Genomic DNA, 6,964 nt, shown 5'->3' with positions numbered 1-6,964 from the left:
ACCAAGTCCCTTCTCCCGCTCTGACTGATGGATGTGTTTGTGCCGGTGCTGTGATCCCCGAGGTTTCCGAAGTTTTGACCTTTTGGGGGGTGGCTGGTCTCGGTGCATCGGTTCGCCCACCTCGATGTATGATCATTCGTGCCCATGCGAGGCTGGCAGAGAGTGCTTGGTTATCGAACAAGGAGAAGATTTCCCTCCCCTCTGCAGGCAGTTGGAGAAGTGCTGCAGCCGCGGCTGCCTTTGGTCGGCCGCTTAATGTCCTTCTCCGATCACCCACCCTGCCCCCTCCCCTTACGGAGGGATTCCCCCCACCCCCACCCACTTACTGTTTGCGCGAGAAGTCCCTGGGCTTCAGGGCTCGCATGGCCCATTCATTCCTCTTCCAAAGCTCTGATTTGGCTCAGGCACGATGGTAAAATTGGGGGTGGCTTTCTTTGCTCCAAGAGTTGCATGGTCAAAGATAAATATATATACACACAAACACGCGTTAATCCTGAGAGATGACAAGCTCGGTGTGAGACAGAAGCGTTTTGTTTCCAGTAGGAAGTTGACGACCTATGTAGGAGTATCTTCCATCGCATGTGGGTTAGGAAAATTGTTTTAAAATAGATAGTGATTATGTTGTGCATGATTGGAAGACAGCCATAAATTCAGCTATTGGAGCAACTCTGAAAGTGATACACCCTGGTCACCCAGAACCTCAGTAAAGACACACAGGCTCTGACTCAGATGCTGGGAGGTGGGCTGACACGCCATAGATTTCATGTAGTACTTTTTTTTTTTTTTTCTTTAAAGAAACAGTAGGGACTGTTTGGGGAAGTGACACGGTCATTACACAGACAGATGTTATGAACACTTCTCTACTTCAGGCAGTGGACTCACCTTCTACCTAATGAGAATAACTTTGCAGTTTGGCAGAACTAGGATGTACCAGGGTAGAAAAATTCATGAGTAAGAATATGTCCCTGGGCTACGTTAGCTCTCTTAGGGAGAAAGATGATGTTTCTGAAGGTCTCTAAGTCCAAGATGCTCAATTTGGGGCTTTTCTCCCCTTTTTCGTACATCTAGAGCTGGATTGTAGGATCAATAAAACATGTTTGGGTTGGCTGTTTGGAAATGCAATTGATCAGCCGTGGAAATTAATTTAGGCTTGATCACCTGTTTTTATTTTGCTACTTAAGAAGTATTTATCATTAAGCCAAGGCTGGGACTAGCACCTCACCAATCACAAATGCAACGTTGAAATTAACTTCCCCTTGTGTTTCCTGCTGTGCAAACTGGGTGCAGAGATCAACTCTGGAAGGCTACTAGGAAATGCAACAAACAGACAAACTCAGCACTTGAATGAGTAAATGCCCCGGGAGGAGTGGGGTGTGTCTCTTGTCAAGCTTATCTCCATTCAGGCATAGTTCCAAGAAAATGGCCTCGGTGGGTAGTGAGGTCTTTTATCCATTGTTAAAAGTTTATCCTAGAAGGACTCTGAGGTTCTAGCTTCCCACTTCAGCATTGACTCAATTTCACTAGTTTTGAAAACGAATAATTTTGTTTTCTTGGCTAGCAATTTATCCTACACACACGTGCACACACGCACACACACACACACACACACACACACACACACACACACACACCCCTCACTTTATCACCAAGGATGGATTTCTGGGGAGTAACAAGCCACTGCCTGAAGTGGTTTGAGCTTCTTGAAGAATCACAGGGCGTAAATCAAGAGCTTGTTCATTGATTGATACTATTTGCCGTGACTGATGCTAAAACCCTACCAAGGAGGAAGGTGGGTTACCCCATTGTGAGTATCGTTTCCAGGCCGATGGTGCCTCAGCACTGCATTGGTCTGTAGACCAGGCAAGCCTTGAGTGTTACAGCCCTGAGCAGCTCGCTCCAGGCCCTTAGTGGCCCCCTTCTCCGGGTATTTGCTGTCAGAGAATGAAACACCCCGGGCTGGGGGAGTCAGTGTCACGGCACCTCCCATTAGGGCAGGAGAGGCAGGCTACTCATTGAGAGGGTCCTAAGTGTGATAAGTATCACTAGGTTCACTTAAACTTATGGGTAGAACTGGAGCCATTTGAGGTACAGACAAGGGCAGTTTGGGCCATGTTATGATCCTTTTTTAGAATTTTGGAAGTCACAGCATGGGAAAAGTAAAAGTTTTGATTAATTATGTTCTCATTAAAACAGGAAAAGCAAATTGCAATAGACCGGCATAAAATACTGCTTAGAAAACAAGAGGCAGGGATAGGGCCTGGGCGCAGGGAAGATTGCGACACTGAAACTATTCCAAACTGGTGACACTTGTGACTTTCAGAGGTCGTAATTCAAGAGTTTATCTGAAGTGGCATGTACATCACATACACGCTTATTTTTGAAGTAGGCAATTATTTAGCTTGACTATCTCAGTTCTGAAGTTTAATTTTACAAGTTACAGTTGCAACAAGAAACAACTTGACATGCTGTGGTTATGCAATTCTGACAAGTGCGGTCGGACGTAAACTGGGCGAGGATGAACCTGCACAATAGTGTCTGCAGTCACCAGGTATTAGGAAGTTCCTTTTCTCTCTCTTTTTTTTTTAATGTGTTCCTAAAAAATGTACTTCCCAGGTTGTAGGCTGGTCACAATGTAAAGGTTGCTTTCTCCCTACACTTGTGAAAGGAGATGCAGCTCTCCCATCTGAAATGGAAACCGAGAAGATTCATCTGGGCAATCCTCAGAGCAGCCAACACGCTACCTTGCACTTGGAAACCACTCGCTGAGTGATTGAATTGAATGGAATTAACCTAATTAGTGACGATCTGTAATGTGTCAGAAAAGAGAGAAAACAACTCTTTGGAAATGCATGAATGCGGACTTCCATTTTGATAAATGAATACATTAGTTTATTAAGAGTTTTATAGTATTCGGGTAAGATTTTTAAATGATGAAAAATATCTGACAGGAAAATAAACATACCAAACGTCCTCTCAAATTACCGGAATTTCTGGTTAGGGCATCTCCATTTGGAATATCTATAATATCCATATTTGACAACTATTTCTTCACTCATGACTGTGACTATGGCCTTTATCTGTCATATCTGAGGGGTTCGATGAATAACAATGCCTCACATTTATAGTGTGCTTTATGGTTTTCAAAGTCCTTCCATGTAGCCTGTCTTTACTTGAGGAAGTGCTACAGCCAAGCACTCTGGGGTTTTCCATGCTAGGGTCTCTCCCGGAACACACCTGGATCAGGGAGTGGGGTAGAGGTCATGGGGCAGCTCAGGTTGCCCCACCTCTTGCATTATTAGATTTTCCCAAGGGAGGCAGTATTCAGTGTTCGCTGCTGCTCCCTCTAAAATACCTTCAGGAAAGTGGAGACCTGTGTGCAGTGAGCTCACTCGGGTTGCCAGCGTCCTGTGACTCTGCCCTGCATCTGTTCTCTTTGGGCTGCCTTTTGCCTCTTAGCTGCCTTATGCCAAGTGTCCCTTTCACCTTCCTATCCTTTCCGAAGCCTTTCTGTGGTTTTCTGCCCCACAGATTTTCATCCAAAGACCCTCCTGCGTCTTATCCCACCACCTTACTTTTGCTTACAAGATTTGGGTTTTATGTGTCTGAATGACCTTTTCCAGTATTTTAATCACATCTCCAGGCCCACCTTCTCTCTGACTCCTCCCACCTCTCCGTCAAGTGCAGACTTCCTGCTTCTAGCCCAGCTTCTCCCTTCTGCCCTCGGGGCCCCTCTACCTTGTCCTACTTCGCTCCATACCTCCCTTATTCCTCCCCCATTTCTCTCCATCAAGCCTTTAGATCTTCCAGCTAGTACCTGCCTCTGCCTGTTTCACAGGCTCACGCCAGCTCAGCAGGTGTGTTTATAGCCGTCACACGTTGAAGTCCACATGCTTTGTACCCTGTAGAAAAATGGAATTAGAGCACCCCCAAGTTTAGGGACCTTTCTGACTCAGTTTTTACTTTCTATTCCCCTATATTTTTGACTTTTTAAGGCTCTTAAGCCATTTAATAAGAGCTGAAGTACTTTGCTTCTTCCTTTCACTTAGCTATGATATCCTATGTTGGATAAGAGATAAAGGAATATCTCAGTGATTATTATCATTTTTTTTTTAAAGATTTGGACAACAAATCTTGAAAAAGCATTTCATAGATTTTCGTAATAGCGTCACTAAAAGGCTTTAAAACCTAATTACTAACTCGGAAGTAGAATAGTTTATTTAATTTCATCCTCATTACCTTAATTTTTTTCTCCTTTGCTTAAATAAATGTTGGTTAAATAAATACAACGGTAACTTGAACTAATATTTTTTCTCATTTGTGTGGCTTTACTTCTTTCCATGAAAATTTTATAAGCTCACAGGACACATTTATGCCAAGCAAGGATTCTTTAGCTAAGACCTAACATTGTTGGTTTCCCCTGTAAGTTTGTGGCCTATCAGTAGAGTCAGTGGGAGAAAAAAAATATTAAACTGAGGAGTCCTATTGCCAAAATGTATCCTATTGACTCATTTTATACAAACTTGGGTTGGTCTTTTTACAAAATACTTCAAAAGTAGATCCAACGCTTATTATGCAATATTCCGAATGCTCCAGGGCTTTTGGAAGAAGGAGCTTTAAAACAGAAAAAGAAGAATGGTTTTTATGTAAGAATTCTCTTTCTTTGATGGATCTATGTTTTATTTGAGTGCAGAGGCTATTGAAGTTGTTTCAGTCCATTGTCAAACCATACGTCAGGACACCTTCCACCTCACTTGGTGACTTGTGGTTTTCCCCGCCTGAGCAGGATGGGGAAAGGAGAATGAGAAGTTTGTAGTTCTGGTTGGAGTATGGGGACATTTACATACCCGTCGTTTCCCATGATAGTGGTATAGTTGAGACACACTCAACAACCCGAGAGGCAGTGTGTCTCCCAGCCACTCCTAAAAGCTTCTCTCTGAACCCCAGAGTTGACAAAGAGGTCTACATGTGGTTATTTAGAGTGTGCACCGGCACCCCTGTATTAACACTATGATTTCTTTCATGAGAAGGTTGAAAGGCCAGGTGTAGAGTATGGAGATGCTGCAGGCTGCCAGGCTGTGGTTTGCAGAGAACTTTTCAAAGACATAGATAATTAATACACGCCGAGAGGTGACTTTAGCAGTTCTATCTGAAAGTTCTGCTGAACGTAATTTTTCTATAATGTTTTAACAGTTCTTACAATTAAAATATTCTAAAGGCATAAGCAGCCTATATCTCATTATGTGTCTCAGGCAGATACCACTACTATTTTGAGGAAGAAGGTGAGAATCCAGGAACCTTTGTGAGTCGCTTAATATTTGCTGAAAATTTAGATGGTCTGGTTTCTGTGCAAGGAATCCATGGCAGTCTAGACACAGCTCCAAAAACAAATCTGCTTACCCTGTGTGGCCTCCCCAACACCCACTCCGCCCCGCCTTGGGTTCTCCTCCCTTTTGCTGCTTCTCTTGTGGTCCAAGCCATGACTCATGTCTTAGTTCAAATCCCATCACTTTTGGGCAGCCCTTTTTCTGACCATGTGAGTGGTCTCTCCCTGGCCTTGCATGAATTCCTGTGACACTTATTTGATGTTTATTAATTTTATTTCATTATTAGTTTTGATTTTCATTTATGCATTTTTTTTTTTTTTGGTCATCCCACCAAATTATAAGCTCTTCCATCATACCCACTGGGCCCTATGCTGAGTACGTAGCTGTTGGCTCATTGGTAGCTGGTCATCGGTCTGAGGCTTAGAATTTTTCTCTGTGAAGAATTAGCTTCCATTTAAAACCCTCTTTAACCAAATGAGAAAGTGTCATCTGGGATGAGAAAAGTCAATGAGAATTTTTTAATTCCTTTCTGGGCCGAGGTTAAAGCATCTAATCTTTCTTACTCAGATAATTTACTAAACAAACATTTGCCTTTGTTGATGACACTTTGTGTCATCTCTGTGCCTGGTGCTGGAGAGATGCTGGAGATACAGATAAAAAAGGCCTGGCCCTCGTCTTTGTGGAATTCTCAGACAAAAGTGGGAATTGACATGTAAACACATAGGTGGTGAACAGACAAAGGTGCTTTGGGAGTTGAAGGAAGAAAGCAGCCAACTCTATCTAAAGGTGGGCTGACTGCACTTTTCTGGGGCAGTCCTGGTCTATGTTTATTGTTCAACATAGTTATTAATAGCACCCCCTTTGCCCTCAAAAGCCCTCAGGTTGGACAATAAGTTACATGGTTCCCCAACATAAGTCATAGAAGGCTTCGCAAAGAAGGAGGTGTTTGGGATGATACTCAAAAGCGACACAAGCATCCTATAAGATATTGCTGACATTTCCAAAAATATTGGGGAACTAACATTGGTCTGCTAATGTTATTTTTCTCATTTTACTGTGGATTCATAGACTGATTTACAGATGAACATTTAGGGACAAAGGACGGACAGAAGATCAAGTAGAGCATTTCAGGCAGAAGACACGATCACGTGGAGACATCTGGATATAGGCCATTGCGCCTGGAGTTTCCACATGTGGAGCATGATGAGGGAGAAGACTGATGAACTATGCATGGCCTCGTTGTAAAGGGTTTGGACTTACTGCCCAAAATAAAACAGGGAGAGGAACTGAAAGATTGTGAGCAGAGGAGAGACATAATTTGCGTGATAGAGAGTTCTTTTATAAGTGTGGGCAAGAGACTGGAAAGGAATAGAAACCGGAGTCAGAGTAAGTGAACTCATGTACTAACTTGGTAAGAGATGATGAGAACTGATGCCCGAAAATGGAGGAAAAGGACACATAGGAGAGGAACTTAGGAAGCAAAATTTGAAGGACTCGGTGACAAATTGGGAATGGAGTGTGACGAAGGGACCAGAGTAAAGGACGACTGCAAAATTTCTGGATGGGGCATACTGTCTTTTGCTGAGATGGAGGAATCCAGGCATTGGGAGGAGGGATAATTAACTCAGTTTGGAGTATGT

This window comes from Pteropus vampyrus, unplaced genomic scaffold, assembly GCF_000151845.1.
Source record: "Pteropus vampyrus isolate Shadow unplaced genomic scaffold, Pvam_2.0 Scaffold98, whole genome shotgun sequence".
NCBI lineage: Eukaryota > Metazoa > Chordata > Mammalia > Chiroptera > Pteropodidae > Pteropus > Pteropus vampyrus.
The sequence above is the reverse complement of the archived record's forward strand: the minus strand, read 5'-3'. Positions refer to the sequence as shown.